The 17,829-nt window shown below is 42.5% G+C and overlaps 1 protein-coding gene across 10 annotated transcripts in view; it reads right to left on the minus strand.

The window, feature by feature from the left end:
• NAALADL2 (N-acetylated alpha-linked acidic dipeptidase like 2) overlaps nt 1–17,829 on the minus strand; it is a 953,294-nt gene that overhangs the window by 792,762 nt on the left and 142,703 nt on the right. Inside the window, exon 1 of one of the 10 annotated variants that reach the window (XM_065557738.1) lies at nt 14,913–15,237. The exons of 6 other annotated variants lie outside the window; for them this stretch is intronic. The gene's annotated coding sequence lies outside the window, so the exon portion shown is untranslated. Of the gene's footprint in view, nt 1–14,912; nt 15,238–17,829 lie in introns of those variants that run through there. 3 more of the 10 variants (XM_065557732.1, XM_065557736.1, XM_065557739.1) reach the window with 3 other exon arrangements.

The raw sequence follows: 17,829 nt of genomic DNA on the forward strand, positions 1-17,829 counted from the left end.
CAAATTCTCACCAGCAACTACACACCACACCACAGAAACACCAACCCAGGAACCTATCCCTGTAGCAAACCTCGTTGCCTACTCTGTCCCCATATCTACTCTGGCAACAGCATCAGAGGACCCAACCACATCAGCCACACCATCAGGGGCTCATTCACCTGCACATCCACTAATGTCATATATGCCATCATGTGCCAGCAATGCCCCTCTGCCATCATGTGCCAGCAATGCCCCTCTGTACATTGGCCAAACCGGACAGTCCCTCCGCAAAAGAATAAATGGACACAAATCGGACATCAGGAATGGTAACATACACAAGCCAGTAAGTGAACACTTCAATCTCCCTGGTCATTCTATCACAGATTTAAAAGTCACTGTCATTGAACAAAAAAACTTCAGAAACAGACTTCAAAGAGAAACAGCAGAACTAAAATTCATTTGCAAATTCAACACCATTAATCTGGGCTTGAATAGGGATTGGGAGTGGCTGGCTCACTACAGAAGCAGCTTTTCCTCTCCTGGAATTGACACCTCCTCATCTATTATTGGGAGTGGACTACATCCACCCTGATTGAATTGGCCTTATCAACACTGGTTCGCCACTTGTTAAGTAACTCCCTGCTCTCCATGTGTCTGTATATAATGCCTGCATCTGTAGCTTTCACTCTATGCATCCGAAGAAGTGAGGTTTTTACTCACGAAAGCTTATGCCCAAATAAATCTGTTAGTCTTTAAGGTGCCACCAGACTCTTGTTGTTTTTACACCAAGCCAGAGTGCATCTGGAGCATGTACCTGGCATGGTCAGTTGGGCAGTTGCACACAGCTGCTCAGGAAAAGGCATTTCAAAAATCCGCAGGGTTTTAAGGGCGGGAAATGCTTCTGGTCTCTGTCACAGTATCAGACAGTCAAGCATTGTGGGACAGCTGGTGAAGGACTGTTATGGTTAATTTAAGTAACAGTGACAGAGGGTCCTGTGGCACCTTTGAGACTAACAGAAGTACTGGGAGCATAAGCTTTCGTGGGTAAGAACCTCACTTCTTCAGATGCAAGTAATGGAAATCTCCAGAGGCAGGTATATATCAGTGTGGAGATAACGAGGTTAGTTCAATCAGGGAGGGTGAGGTGCTCTGCTAGCAGTTGAGGTGTGAACACCAAGGGAGGAGAAACTGTTTCTGTAGTTGGATAGCCATTCACAGTCTTTGTTTAATCCTGATCTGATGGTGTCAAATTTGCAAATGAACTGGAGCTCAGCAGTTTCTCTTTGGAGTCTGGTCCTGAAGTTTTTTTGCTGTAAGATGGCAACCTTTACATCTGCTATTGTGTGGCCAGGGAGGTTGAAGTGTTCTCCTACAGGTTTTTGTATATTGCCATTCCTGATATCTGACTTGTGTCCATTTATCCTCTTGCGTAGTGACTGTCCAGTTTGGCCAATGTACATAGCAGAGGGGCATTGCTGGCATATGATGGCATATATAACATTGGTGGACGTGCAGGTGAATGAGCCGGTGATGTTGTAGCTGATCTGGTTAGGTCCAGTGATGGTGTTGCTGGTGTAGATATGTGGGCAGAGTTGGCATCGAGGTTTGTTGCATGGGTTGGTTCCTGAGTTAGAGTTGTTATGGTGCGGTGCGTGGTTGCTGGTGAGAATATGCTTAAGGTTGGCAGGTTGTCTGTGGGCGAGGACTGGCCTGCCTCCCAAGGTCTGTGAAAGTGAGGGATCATTGTCCAGGATGGGTTGTAGATCACTGATGATGCGTTGGAGAGGTTTAAGCTGAGGACTGTAGGTGATGGCCAGTGAAGTTCTGTTGGTTTCTCTTCTGGGCCTGTCTTGTAGCAGGAGGCTTCTGGGTACACGTCTGGCTCTGTTGATTTGTTTCTTTATTTCCTTGTGTGGGTATCGTAGTTTTGAGAATGCTAGGTGAAGATCTTGTAGGTGTTGGTCTCTGTCTGAGGGGTTGGAGCAGATGCGATTGTACCTCAGTGCTTGGCTGTAGACGATGGATCGTGTGGTGTGACCGGGGTGGAAGCTGGAGGCATGAAGGTAGGCATAGCGGTCGGTGGGTTTTCGGTATAGGGTGGTGTTAATGTGGCCATCGCTTATTTGTACGGTGGTGTCCAGGAAGTGGACCTCCCGTGTAGATTGGTCCAGGCTGAGGTTGATGGTGGGGTGGAAGCTGTTGAAAGCATGGTGGAATTCTTCCAGGGCCTCCTTCCCATGGGTCCAGATGATGAAGATGTCATCAATATAGCGTAGGTAGAGAAGGGGCATGAGTGGACGGGAGCTGAGGAAGCGTTGTTCCAGGTCAGCCATAAAAATGTTGGCATATTGTGGGGCCATGCGGGTGCCCATAGCGGTGCCACTGGTCTGGAGGTATATATTGTCACCAAATTTGAAATAATTGTGCGTGAGGATAAAGTCACAGAGCTCAGCAATAAGTTGTGCTGTGTCATCATCAGCATCATCACTGGACCTAACCAGATCAGCTACAACATCACCGGCTCATTCACCTGCACGTCCACCAATGTTATATATGCCATCATATGCCAGCAATGCCCCTCTGCTATGTACATTGGCCAAACTGGACAGTCACTACGCAAGAGGATAAATGGACACAAGTCAGATATCAGGAATGGCAATATACAAAAACCTGTAGGAGAACACTTCAACCTCCCTGGCCACACAATAGCAGATGTAAAGGTTGCCATCTTACAGCAAAAAAACTTCAGGACCAGACTCCAAAGAGAAACTGCTGAGCTCCAGTTCATTTGCAAATTTGACACCATCAGATCAGGATTAAACAAAGACTGTGAATGGCTATCCAACTACAGAAACAGTTTCTCCTCCCTTGGTGTTCACACCTCAACTGCTAGCAGAGCACCTCACCCTCCCTGATTGAACTAACCTCGTTATCTCCACACTGATATATACCTGCCTCTGGAGATTTCCATTACTTGCATCTGAAGAAGTGAGGTTCTTACCCACGAAAGCTTATGCTCCCAGTACTTCTGTTAGTCTCAAAGGTGCCACAGGACCCTCTGTTGCTTTTTACAGATTCAGACTAACACGGCTACCCCTCTGATACTTAAGTAACAGTGTCTATGTTCACACTGCATCGACCTCAACCATGGCTCAACACCGCTAAGGGAGGTGGTGTTGCTATGTCAGCGTAACAGTGCACTTAAATCAGTGGGAGACAAATTCAAATGTAGACACATGCACAACTAGGGAGATAAAAGGCAGCTTACATTGACCTAACTTTGTAGCATAGACTAAACCTGAGAAAACAGGAAAGAATATTGGTCATGACCACAGAGGTTTTAAGCTCCAATCTACACCTAAAAATTGGATTGACCTATCTACATGGCTCAGAGGTGTGAAATTTTTCGCATCGTGTGTGAAGTGGTTAGGTTGACATAACTCCCACTGTAGACACAGCTAGGTTGATGGAAGATTTCTTTCATCAATCTAGCTACTGCTGCCTGAAGAGGTTAACTACATTGATGGAAACACTCTTTCCAAAGATGTAGTTCATGTCTACATGACAGTATTACAGTTGCAGTGCATAACTGTGTGGCTATAGCCACGGCAGTGTAGACAGGGCATTTAGTTACACGGAAGCTTTTAAAGTTTTATTAGTTACCCTCGTTTCCCCAAACTGTAACCGGAATAAGAACCATCAATTCTTCTGCTGACTCTTTTTTAAACTCTGCTTCTTCTTACTCAGCTGGGAAGAACAGACTTGCAAGCTGAAAGATTAAAGAGGCTCAAGGAAAATTTCAATAAAAGTTCCCATTCTTCCACATAATAGTCACTAGGACTTCATTTATAGACTCTACAGCTAATGAGATGTTACCTTTTCTGGATTTATTATTGCTACAGCAGTTAAACTAGATCTTTCTTCACAAAGTAGGGATTCTGCTACAAGTACGTACATACCCTGCACCCAGAAAAAGGGCACCAAAAGGCCAGTTCGCAAGAATCCAGTAAATTTGCCTTTCAACAATTAATCAGGAAGTGACCGAATAGACCAATAGCAGAATTCTTTCCAAGGAGAGAGCAGCTCATCATGGCCTGGTTTATAGTGTTCAGTAAATGGGATCAGAAGAGGGAGAACGTGTTTCCTGAGAAAGCTGTTAATTGAGAATCCAGTGTTAACTGAAGAAAGTGAAGCCACTAAACTGCATACATATATGATTTGTGGATAATTAACCTCTAACAAAGACAGTACTATGGACACAAGCGCTAAGTGTTTCTCTCTGCCTAGCAACAAAAGCTCTCTTGCGAGTTTTAACTTCAGCCATATCTTCCTCATCTATATGAGGATCTCAGACATTGGGGTAGCTAGGTGAAAGCAGCATTAGCCAAGGTGTTGAAGAACAGAGAGTAACATCCTGTCTACAAATTGGTGGCATCGGAGACCATTTAGTTTCTCCATTTCTCATACCAATTGCACACAACTACTGCAGAAGTACAAGGGAAAGAATAAAACCCAGTGGTATTGCATAGGTGAGAGCAACGAGGGAAGAACAAACTGCAGTTGTCCATCGTTAGGATCAGAGCACAGAACTCAAGGAATGATTCAAGCCACTTCACAATACCATAGTTGAGGAGAGATCCAAGAGTATGAGCATGGATGTTTGCCATGGATCAGCGCCATCATTGTTGTTTCTGTCCGTATCCTGCTCTGAAACTGACTGCCCCTGATACCGGCTGTGGACAGATATGTTTTGAAAGGGTTCTCTCTGTTTCTCAACAAGCTTGTTCACAAAGGAAAATGGCATCTCTTCCCAATAGAATAAGGTGTTGGTTCAATTCTGGCTCTGACGAAAGAGTCTACCTCTGAATCATTAGCAACATCTGACAGTCTGTATCCGCAAAAAGAACAGGAGTACTTGTGGCACCTTAGGGTAAGTCTTCACTACCCGCCGTATCGGTGGGTAGCAATCGATTTATCCGGGATCGATATATCGCGTCTCGTTAAGACGCGATACATCGACCCCCGAACGCGCTCACCATCGACTCCGGAACTCCACCAGAGCAAGCGGCGGTAGCGCAATCGACAGGGGAGCCGCAGCCATCGATCCCGCGCCGTATGGACCTCAGGTAACTCGATCCAAGATAGGCAACTGCTGAAGTCGAACTATCTTGGATCGATTCTCCCCCCCCCCCCCCAGTGTAGACCAGCCCTTAGAGACTAACAAATTTATTTGAGCATAAGCTTTCGTGGGCTACATTTGAGTTTTCCCTAGAGGGTCTCAGCAATTTTTCACCAGGGATGGGTGATTTTTGCACTCAAATCCTATCAGACTAATTTGGATCTCTGCTTCTAACATCAATTAAATTTGTTTTACTCTCTGGTAATGTCATAGCTTTGCATAAACATTGTTCAAGCTTTTATAATTATTATAGGACTCTCTTTATAGTGTCATTTCGGTCCTATTTTAACAAATATAAACAGGGTTTTTTTAACCAAAAAACTTCTGAATTCATGTACAATATATTAGATCTCTGGTTGGTTAAATATTTAATAATTATTTCAATACAACACTTAAGTTAGAAATATTGAAATTAGTCATGTAAAAATGGTTTTAAACTCAAGCACTAGATATGCACATTTTGTGCACTTCATTTCATTTTATAGTCTCCAAGAACTATTACAATTTTTAATAAACTTGTATCTGGGATTTGAAGCCAAAAACACTTATGCTCAAAATGCATGAATTGATTAACTAAAAGACACCCAAAGTGGTAATAAAATGTATTCCCCAGTGGTATATTGCAAATGGGTTGTAAAAAAAATACGTTTTATTAATCCAGCTGCAATTAAAGAATACAGCTGTCCTATTTGCATCCCAATGCCCCACTTTCAGGAAGAGGACAAATATTTTTCATTATATATTGCCTACTGGCAAACCTTTTCCTTTGTCCAGGAGTGATGTCTCCTGGGTACGGCTGCTTTTTTTTATGATTGCAAACTGAGTTCTCCAGGTATCATGGGCCTGCAAATGCTAAGAGTCTCTCTTTTTTCCTACGATATTGCACAGTTCAAAGAGAATGATACATTTTCTGCTGAAATCAATGAAATTGAGCAACAGATACACGTATACACACACCCCCCCCATGGCAGCATCTGATTAACAAGCCTGTCAAAACATCATTAATTTACTTGGAACCCCCACTCAAATCAGTGTTGTAGCCTCAATCTTTTTATTGACATCACAAATTAAAAGGTGTAGTTGTGACTGACAACCAAGACAAATATTGAGCAGAATTTAAAAATATCTTCATTATCTAAGATTTTTTTTTAAATCCTTAAATAAATGCTTAGTAATATTCTGCTATATTCTTCTAAAAAGACTTCTTCCTTTTGAATGTACTATCATTGTAGAAAATTATATAAAAATCAGTACACGATCCTGCTCTCTTAACTCAATGAGAGTCCCGTCCCCATCATTGACTTCAATGGTGATAGAGTCAGTCTCTATATTCTTAGTTAAAGGGCCTACAGTGGTCCATATAGATCAAAAGAGTTGGAAGTGGTGTATGCTTAAGTGAAACACATCATTTCTCAAAAAATGATACACAGCCACTGTATTTCAGCTAGAATCCAATACAAGGTGATCACAAATAATATTTGAATTATATCCATCACAAAATCCAAGCTAACTCAATTTTGAATATGACCTTAATAACACTAACTCTAAAATGAACACTTCAAACCCGGTGTTTAAAGTAAAATTTGAATAAAAAAAAATATATATGATTTGCAGCCCAAAGGAAATTATTGCTAGCTACCTTTAATAAGGCTGCCAACATATTAAGCACAGCAACAAACCGCCCCTCAAATGTGATACTGCTGCAAGCCACACTTATGAAAACAGCTGTGTTATCTGTTAAAGGTGACAAAAAAAGGTGAAAAAATAATCAGATTTAATAAAATGACTAAGATCCTAGGAGCAGCAAGAGATAGATAATTAAATAGCCTTGGAACCCAAGTCTGATGTCTAAAACAGTGAAGCCAAAGCAAATATTTGAGGAGAATGGCTGACAACACACAAATAAAATCTAAGGAACAGAAAATTACAGTTTTATTTTTTAAAACCTTAGGTTACATTTTAGACTTTTCCAAGTTTGCTATTATACACCACCTGTGAACTCAAGACCTCTAAGTTCACACCTGTAATGTCCACACGGGGTAGTTATGTCCAGCACTTTAGTGCACACTGCTATTCAAACCCCCTTACTCCAGATTGCCAGTCAATGTAAATGTGCCCTAAACTCATGTGGCCTTCACACTGCAGTGAATTTTACCCATTGCATAAAGGGAGGTTGCAATGCAGGTGAAGCTCAGTAAGTGGCAGCAAGTATCTAAGTGTCCTCGACTCTTACTGAAGTCCAGAGTGGGCTTAAGGTGGACTCTACATTATGTAGCATCGGGGTCCTAGGAATGTAAAGAATGCTTTTAACTAGGTAGCACTAAGCAGGTCAGGAGCACAGCCAAGTACTTTCAACATTATTCACAAATGTTTTGGCAAGTTCCAAATCGGGCTTCAATCGAAGCATGTTCAGACCCCATTTCTGATGTTCTTACACCTTTCCTCCCCTTAAAATATCTTGTGTCACCCCCAACTTCAAAGAGCAGCCTTTCAGGGGGCAGGAGGAGGGACAATAGTTCCAAAGGAAAATGATGCTCCTTACCCAAAAGGTGGTTGTGTGCACTCCATTACTTTAGTACACGTCTACAAATGGATGACTTTACTTTACTAAACTGAAAGAATAAATACTTGATCTCTTCTCACCCTGCTGCTAATTAGGACACCGTTTCTTTACAAATGGAAGATGCTTTTTTCCCCCACTGGTATCTCCTTAGATATGTAGAAAGTCAGCGCTGTCATCCCTCCTACTATCTTGCACTCCACAGCATTATTTTCACACTGTAGCAGATGGATACTCTAATGCATCAAAACCAATCTCAACCCTTCTGAATTAATGTCTGACTTCAGTATCAGTTCTGTAATGAGGATCTTTGGGAAATGACAGAATTATTTAAAAAAAAAAATAGGTATGGAAAGTCACCAGCAAGACAGGAGATAGAGCAGTTTGGAGCATCCTCTCTTCCCACAGCTATAGGCTATTAAGAGAGGCTATCATTCTTTCAGGAAGGAAATTGAACCTAGTAGTGACAATGCTGTTATTTATCTAAGAAGTGTTAATAAGCTCCAATTTGCCTGTTATATCAGTATTTATTTTTTAGATCAACTTAGTAATTCTCAGGCTGAAGAGATGGCCTCTCCTGAACAGATTTCTAGGGGGACAGTCTAGCAGCTTTTATTCACTGGATCCAGAGAATGGCTTCAAAAGAAGGTTTTGTCTAAGTAAGGATGACAGGAATAGGCCCCAACACTGGGATTTGAGGATTGATTTGTAAAAATATCATCATCATCATCCCCAGCTTCAGTCAAACAATCACATTGGATCCAAAGATCTGGGTCAATTTGTATCCATACCTGATCCAAGATGTCTTCCACCCATTAAAAAAAGTCTTCCCTGTCTTTTGCTGAAATCCTGCTATGGATTTCCATCACGAGGACTCTGCAAACCTGACAATCTCTGCTGAGCTGGCTGCGGTCTTCAGATCTTACACTCTCTGTAGCGTTTCCAGGAGCAGAGGTGCATGCTATGTGTGGTTCTCATTGATCCAAAGAAGCCTCACAACAGGACAGATTTGAAAACAGAAGCCAGTACTGCAGAGACTGCCATCTATACAGAGCAGAGTAAAAGCAAAGGAAAGACCAGGGCATGTTAGAGACCTAAGACTGAATCAGCGAGAGAGAGAGAGAGAAAGAAAACATACAAAAAAAAAAAAAAAAAAAAAAAAGAAACCCATGCAGCACCAAAAAAGTGAACATTTCACCAAGTCATATTCGTTTAAAAAAAAAATTCAGAATCATTAAATACATGTGCGATAACTACAGTAACATTGGAGTATCTCAACATTGAAAAGTTGCTACTTGCCATGACTGACAATTTCCCCCCTTCAAAACGGAACAAGAAACATGCTGGTCCCTCTCCTCACATCCCATACTGCAGCAGGCATCATCATCTACATTTCTTACAGAGAGACAAACACAATTCTAGTGACTTGCATAAGGCCACACTGCTTTTCAGTATGGGAGATGGGATTCATACCATGGAGTTCTCAACTCCCAGTTCTGTGGGTAGCCCTGTAAACCAAGATACCTCAACTTTAAAATCTCAGGGACTGATCCAAAGGCCACTGAAGTCAAATACAAGTCGTTTCCATTGATTACAAGAAGTTTTGGATCAGACCTTGAATTAAGCAAAATAATCTATGCCTCCTTACCTCACATCAAGCGTTTCCTTACATAAAGCCGGATTATACCACCCTTAGACAGGTTGCGTAGTACTTTATGCTACAGGTAGTCCCAAACTACCAAAGGGGGGGAGGGGTAGCTCAGTGGTTTGAACATTGGCCTGCTAAACCCAGGGTTGTGAGCTCAGTCCTTGAGGGGGCCCACTTAGGGATCTGGGGCAAAATCAGTACTTGGTCCTGCTAGTGAAGGCAGGGGGCTGGACTCGATGACCTTTCAGGGTCCCTTCCAGTTCTATGAGATAGGTATATCTCCATATTTTATATTAGGGTTGTCACTATTGTAAAAAGGCAAATTCAAATTAAGATAAAATAAAGATGATCCTAACAAAGAAGCCAAGTGTGACACAATTCAAGTCTTGCCATGTGCAGGCTGGGAAGGTAAACAGGCCCATCCGAAGTTTAAAAAGAGGAGGAAGTAAAAAACCTGTTTTACACTGCTTATTATGTACCGACAGTACACAACAAAGCTACATAAATATGTGCTGGAGGATTTGGAAACCAACGGAACATTCTGAATTTGAGACTACCCAGGAGAAACAGATCTGTCCAAACTGATGTTCCATTTATATTTCCCTATTCATGGCTGCCAGGGAAGAAGTTTTAGTGATAGTTCACTCACTCATTTCTTCCTTCCTCCAACCCAAACCAGCCTGTCAAATTGTAGTGGGTAGGCGGAGCTCTGTGACAGGAGGGAAAAGTAAAAGACAGCATTGTCCAGATTGGTTGAGCAGAGTAAAGCACAACTACTATAGTGTCAGACGATGAGATGTACGATAGATAGAAGTGAGGGAAGGTTGGGACAGGGAGAAATAAGAGTCTGGCCTTATAAACAAAACAAAGATGGAGCTTCAAAATGAGGGAGGAAGACAAGAATAACTTTAGGACTCAGAAGGAGAAAGAGGGAGGGTGCATGAGAGAAAGAACATACAGTTTGGGTACTGGTGAGAGAAGGAAATATAGCGAGAGAACAGTGGGGGCCCCAGAGAGAGAATGTGAAAAAAGGTGGTTAGATATACACAAAAAGAAAAAGCAGGGGTCTGTGGGCATATAATTAACATGGCATACACGTAGACAGAGAAGAATCCATAAAGGAGAGAACGAAAAATGCTCTTAAAACTGGGGTTCTCCAATTCTCAAAAACCCCATTGAATTTCTTCTTCAAAGGATACAAGATATCCCCTAAACCACCTGTGAAAATATAAACAGAAGTTTCCAAACCTGCTCCCTCTAAGTCATTCCCATTTTGTTGCTCCAAATTAAAGGAGATATTTGCAGCCAGCTAAAGCATGGCAGAATTTCTTTAGTTGAAATATGCTGTAAATATTTCCCTCTTTTAAAGGTAGGAATATGAAGCTGGTGAAGTCAGGCACCTAGACAAAGTAATTAATACTATGGCTTTATTTTTGTCTAAGGCCTTCTGCTTTAAGGTTCTTTATCTTCTTGTCCAGTCCATTAGTGAATTAATATTACCTCACAAATAGTCTTTTGACTTTAACGGATATATAAATTATGCTAGCTTTTTCTTCCGAAGGAATTATCAATTCAAAGCGCTCTCTCTCTATAAATAAATAAATAAAATCATAAAATGTCAACAGCCTGCAGGATACAAAAGAACAAATGAAGGAGAAAATTCACAACTTTACATACACACACTACAAACTATTAACTGATATTTTCTAGAACCTTTAGAATGCATAACTTGGAAGAAAGGAACTCTATCACCAGGATACATAGTTCAGCAACCTAGCCACCAAAATACAGAACAGATTTTCCAGTACGTTTAGCACCTGTTGTGATGCTCATAGCCTGATTTGCAAAAGAGCTTGGCACCCAATGGGCAGCCAGCACACTGAGCCCTTCTGCAAGTCTGGCTACCTATTTTGGTACCTAAATGCAAGCTGAGCTATTTGGAAAATCTGGCTCAGTTGTGAGAGCAGAGCGCTTCTGAAAAATTTGGTCCTAATTCATATGTAAATCCCCACCACCACCTCTTTTTTGCATTAACAAACGAACACCAAACACCTTAGAACTCTCCCCTAAAAGCGTCTCAGACAACGCACTCTCAGAAATCACACAAGAGCTGGCTAGAATCATGCTGTCCTTGCACATTCTATAATATTTGCAACTAAAATGGTGGCAAAGCATCCAGATTAAGTTAGGTTCTCTCACATACCTGACCTGCATCACTATCCTGTAGTTTCTATATTACAAAATCTTGTGTAGAAATAACAGCCCCTCACCATTCTGCCCTGAAAGATATTTCACACAATGATTTAAAGCTGAAGCCATTCCAACGAGGGAAGCTCATTGCAAGATCAGGGTCTCATTTGGATACAAAGTCAAATAGGGCTAGACCGTGACTACACCCACACAAGCACCGACAGCAGCAACAACTTATCCGAGAATTACACATAAGGGAGTAAAGAGGACTAAGAACCCCCTTTTACATCCCTGCAAGTGCTGTCTGGGCACATGGGAATATTTGTTCCCTCTTCAGGACACGTGGTCAGGAGTAGGACACGGAATAAGTGTAGTCTTTGCTCCAACTCCACCCACTGGACAGAGCAGGGGATAGTATAGGGCAGGTATAAGCCTTCAATACCTAATACTACCTCCTGGGAGGAAGCTGAGGATGAACTGTGATTCGGGGTGCGGTCCTCTGAGTCACTCCGCCATGCAAGGCTACTCCTGGAGTGGTACAGTTTATGTACCCCCGAGGTCTCTTCAAACAAAAAGAAAAAAAAACCCTTGGTTTCGAGGGGTTTTATTTGTGTTGCATAAAATATGTTAGCATTCTTTTTAGTGGTTGTTTGACAAAAAACAATATTTCAAAAGGACCCAGAGCACCACAGGCCCTTTCCATTATGTGAAACATTTGGAAACTTAAGATGAGTTCAGGAAAAAATGAACTACAGAAGGCTCTAAATATTACAAAAGCAGCAGGCTTTCACACATTAGAGCAGTGTGGGTTCCTGAATTCAGCTCTGAAAGAACCCAAATAAAGCAATAATGATCTTGGCACGGGGCATTTCCTGCGGATTAATGACCAGCTGGGAGGAGTTGATGGCTCACAGCGCAGCCAAGGGCCATTAACCCCAGGCTGTCATTAATCCCAAGGAAATGCCCTGTGCCAAGATCATTTTACTACTCTAAAATGAAAAGGAAGCATGGACTATGTAGATTTTGTTTTTAAATGAGCGATGCTAGTCAGTTGGTACCTACCAGGCACAATGTCTCTGTAGCTATCTATTTGAGTTAAAGACTATATTATAGCTAGGGCTGAGTCTGAATGCAACCACTTGTGTTCCAGACACACAAGGGTGGTTAACATGGCCACGTAAACTTGACACTGCCAGCTGGATCAAGATTTTGCCATAGCCGTGGGCCTCCTGATCACCTGCCAACTGCCCAGCAGTTGGTGTAGCCAGAGTGCATGCTACAGCTTTCTGCATCATGTTCAAAGCTGCCCAGTCATGCCCAACCTTTCCCTCTCACACCCTTTGAGGCATTCTGCTTGCATCTCCCCTTCTCAGGCAGAAAGCCCACAGTACTACTGCTCAGTTGCTACAGTTCTTCAACAATCATCCTACTAGTCCTCACAACAACCACCACTTATCAGAAGTACTAGGCACCTGCAGTTTCCATTGACTTAAATTGGAGCAATGGATTTTCTACACTTCTGAAAACCTTATTTAAAAAAAAATAAAAAAAATCACCCCCAAAACAATCCAGAGCACTCTTTGATATACACTATTTGGTTTCACAAAAGCCGCAAATCAATATCAGGCAGAAATGGATATACATCCAGAACCAAAAAGGTAAAACAGTAATAAATTAATGCTTACTAGACGACATGTCACTGTAAAAAAGTATCGTTCATGTTTTGCTAATAGATAACGTAAGTGGCCCAATTATGTTGCTTGCTTCTGTATGGGTGGGAATAATTTTGGCTAGAATTTTCTCATCAGAGTTCACAGGTGCAATTCTATGGACCGATATTATGGTACTGGAGGCAATATATGAACACCTGAATCTTTAAAGAATTTATCTTCACAGCACCCCCGAGAAGAAGGGAAATACTATTATGCCCATTTTAATGATGGGGAACTGAAACACAGCACCAAAGTGATTGGTCACACACAATTTCCTGTGTAAGAACAAGGAATTGACCAGAAGCCTCTCAAGTCCCAGACTAGTGCCAGCCACTGGCCCATATGTCCTGACCCACAGAGAATGGAAGCCAAATTCGAGGAGGCAGGAAGCAGTAAACCTTTGATTTTTTAAAGTCAATTCTGTGTGGGGGTAGAGGGGAGTTATATCTTCAGCATGTCATGTGTATGTAGCTATCTGAAGACCATGTGGCCTAGCAGCTTTGCCTGCCTCATTACAGACAACAGTGGTTTGTCTTTCTTTTTGTTGTATTCTCCCTGCTTCAAACATCCATGATCTGCAGATTTCAGGTTAAGAAATATTCTGCAAGAAGGTTTTAATTACTTCCAAGTTAAATGAGGTCCCGGAGAAGTGTAATTTCTCAGTGTAGTTTCTAAGTCTCCAGTTGATCTCATTTGGATCACTTGTAATTTGTCCATTCTCTATCTAAACTGCTGAAATAACCCTGGGATGCCTGTTCTTTTCTCAGGAGTAAAACAACAGCTATCACACTTACTTTCCCTCTGCTTTGATAATCAATCTACTGTTCCATTGTCTGTGAAAGACACTTACCACTTGGTTACAGAAATTCTTGGTTGATTTTGGTGGGCAAAATTTGATTTGGGTGGTTCACATTGTCCTTTCCAATCAATATTTTTGTTATTAGTTTTTAGCTGGGCTCATTATACAGAGTATATCTCCTTAATGGTCTTTCCTCTGCATTCAGAAGGAATATTCTTTTGGGAGAATTAAGAATACTACACGCAGGGATTTTTCTATGGAGGAAAAATATGCCAATGTGTTTTTGTTTAGACAACTGCATGTCCTGATATTAACTCTAATGGTACCTGATCTTGTAAAGAGCTGGGCACCCTCACCTCCAATTGATTTCAATAAGAGATGAAGATACATAGCACATTGAAGCATCCGGTTCTTACCAACAATATCCTGTGTGATCAGAAGTTAATGGCCGGTTCTTACCAACAATATCCTGTGTGATCAGAAGTTAATGATCCAACTCTCTCTCTCTCTCTCTGGAAGTATTTGTGGTCCCTCAGATTATATATAAGTTATTAGCATGAACACCCTTAAGGAAGGACTGAGTAAAACCATTACTTTTTTTGCAGAGACTTGTTACCTAGCTCTCAGCTCTTCACACAGTGATATTATCCACACATCAGAAAATAGCATTAGAGGTTCTACCATCTATTTGATTAACAGAGAAGAAGACAAGGCAGATGATGGCAACAGTAAACATATCAGCCAGCCAGTTTTCATACAGAGAAGCATGACACCATAGTTCAGAACACAAAAGACCAAGTTAATTCTTTTTTTAAGGCACATCCAAATAAGTAATTTCCACCCACCTTTCAGAAGGTGGATCTATCCCAGGTTCTCCTCCTACAAACTAACATTGTCCTGCAACTCTTAGCTATAAACACACACCAAACACACTGCAGCTGTTTCTACTTCTTCACACACAATCAGGCCAAACCAGCCATCTTCTACACCATTCTCTAATTTCTGCTTCCTGATCGGTAAATAATGCAGCTGGGCCTCATTTCCTGCTTGGTAAATAATGCAGCTGACCCACCTCCCACATCCTTAACTCTTTCCTGCCTTGTCCCTAAATCCTGTCAAAAAGCATAACAGAGGAAGGAATGTGGAGGTTGGACTTTTTTTTTTTTTTTTTTTTTGGTAACCCTTCAGAGCCTGATTCTCAGTTATTGGGCCAGGATCCACAAGGTGATGCAACACTTAATGACTAGAGCAACAATGGGCTTCATAGAGCCTGAGTCTGTTGCCTAGGCTCCCTATACAATGAATGGGGGAGAGATAGGTGCCTAAGAAGGGGAGGCACAAAAGTCAGGTTGTTAGGCAGGGAGCCACCTAAGATAGCTAGTGGGCGATACTGATAAGAGAAGAGTGTCCTAAGCTCTCTCTCTCTCTGTTAGGCACTTAAATCCCACTGCAGGAAGGCACCTATCTCTGCTTGCAACACACAGCAGAGAACCCCTCTCCTAGAGTTAAGATAGCTTAGGGCCTAAGTCATTTCTTTCAAGAAACAGAGGAGGAGGAGGAGGTGCTGCCATTATAACTTTTATCCCTGTGGTTAGCACACTCACCTGGGATGTGGCATTCCCCTCTATCAGACAGAGGGGAAAAAAGGATTTGAACAGGAGCGTGTCATGTCTCAGGAGAGTGGGCTAACCTCCGTGCTGTTGAATCTGTTCTGCTTTGGATCAATAATTAAAGAGTCCTTAGGTAATGGGACTGTGGGACTCCTTTCTCCCAAGTGGGTGTCCCAACTACCAGCCTACAGAGTCATACTCACTCTCTCTGGCACAGTAACTATTTAAATATTTATACCCCTCCCCCATCAGAATATCCCATAAACCAATGGTTAAGAAACTGTCCTAAGTGGTGGGGGAACCCCAGGGTGAAAGTAACTTAAAGGACTTGCTGGTATGCTGGAGTCCTGAGTGGGGGCATGGCCTCAACTGGAAGAGGTGGGGCCTTTCAAGATTTAAAAGGCCCTGAGGCTCCAGCTGTGGCTGGGAGCCCCAGGGCCTTTAAATCAACCCAGAGTTTCTAGCTGCAGAGGCGGCTGGGAGCCCAGGGGCAAATTAAAGGGTCCGGGGCTCCGGCTGCCACAGAGCACCAGGCCGTTTAAATCCCCTCCAAAGCCCAGATGCTGGAGCCCTGGGCCCTTTAAATCACCACCATGGAAGCTGGTCCAGTCTGGTACACCGTACCAGCTTACTTTCACCTCTGGGGAACCCTATTCAAATCCTTTCTATCAGGCAGAGGAGGAACTGAACTCAGTTTTTCCACATCCTAGGTGAGTGCTGTAACCACTGGGCAAAGAGATATCAAGGAGGCTGCACTACCACCACCTGCTCCTCCTCCTTGATTGTGAATAGGCACACCCACCATCTCAGGTCCCACAGGCAACATGGGTGGGGGAACACCTATCGACCTCTGCTTTGTGGATTGTGCTAGGGCTTAGGTCTGAGACAGGTGCTCATACATGCTCCGAGGCAAAAAATTAGGCACCTAAGGAACTTTTTTAGCAGAAATTTAGGCACCTAGTAAGTTTAGGCACCTACAGGATTAGGTGGCAGCTGAGCTGGGATCACAGTGATGCCTAAATGTGAGGTTTAGATACCTAAGTACCTTTGTGAATCTGGGCCTCCATTCCTGCACTTGTGTAGGAACAAACAGTGGTGCATTAAGATGGCTTTAAGCTACCTTTGCGTTCCGCCTATGTCAGGTCCATGTAGGGACCCTCCCTCTTATGTGCATACAATATGTTAAAGTCTTTAATTACACAATGACATATTACTTGTTCTCCAGTAACCCTGCCACATTCAGTGCACAGGATAGATGATGAGTGAAGCAGAAAGTCAAAAAAAGAAAGGGCATTCTCTTGGTTTGGACTACGTTCTATTTCTGGCTCAGCCACACACTTCCTGACTGACATTCTGTGCTGTGTGTTCGCTACAATACCTTTAAGCTATCTTTAGGCCCTCCTACTCCTAGGCTGCTCTAGGGGCTGCAGAGGCCCTGGAGTACTTTAGACAGCTCTAAAGGTCTATGTAAGTTATAGCAGCAGCCCCGGGCTGCCCCGAATCTCTACACCTGGCATGCTCCTCCCATTCCCAGTCCTGTCCACAGCATGCCCCTGTGCTGGGGCTTGCAAAGGGCCCCATCAAGGCCCACCTTATGGCTGTTTTCCACAGTTAATGCATTGGTGGTCTCCTTCTCTGGTTGGATATGAAGTTTTTAGAGACTCCTTCTACCACCCTCTTTTACTCTCCTAAAGGTGCTGGATTGAGCATCACACTACCTAAGTGACATTGGGTGAGGCGGTTAAAATACATACATGCAAAGTGGCTATATTTAAGTTGAATAGGCAACTTAATGCTGGCATTTCCTCAATTCTGGGTGTTGACTTTTTTAGTTAATTTTTGTATGCAAAAGCTGAATAAAAACTGAAAGGTGAGGGAGGCTCTTATGGGCCCAACGTGGGCAGAATGATCTCTGCACGAAGGCTAGGTGAAGTCTGTCCACTAGGTTCTGTAGTTTTGACAGGAGTGGTGTTGATAATCATTCCACATGGTCATTAAATTTCTGCCAATTTGCCTCGTGAGATTTTATTTGTAAATTTTAACCAACCAATTTTGACAGAGCAAATACTATCTTCCAGTGAAGTCCTATTCTAAAAGGTGACTCAGTAACAAAGTGAGTTTCCACCATTATTGTGTCTCTGTGAATTCCAGA

This window comes from Chrysemys picta, chromosome 9 (assembly GCF_011386835.1).
Source record: "Chrysemys picta bellii isolate R12L10 chromosome 9, ASM1138683v2, whole genome shotgun sequence".
In the NCBI taxonomy this organism is placed as follows: Eukaryota; Metazoa; Chordata; order Testudines; family Emydidae; genus Chrysemys; species Chrysemys picta.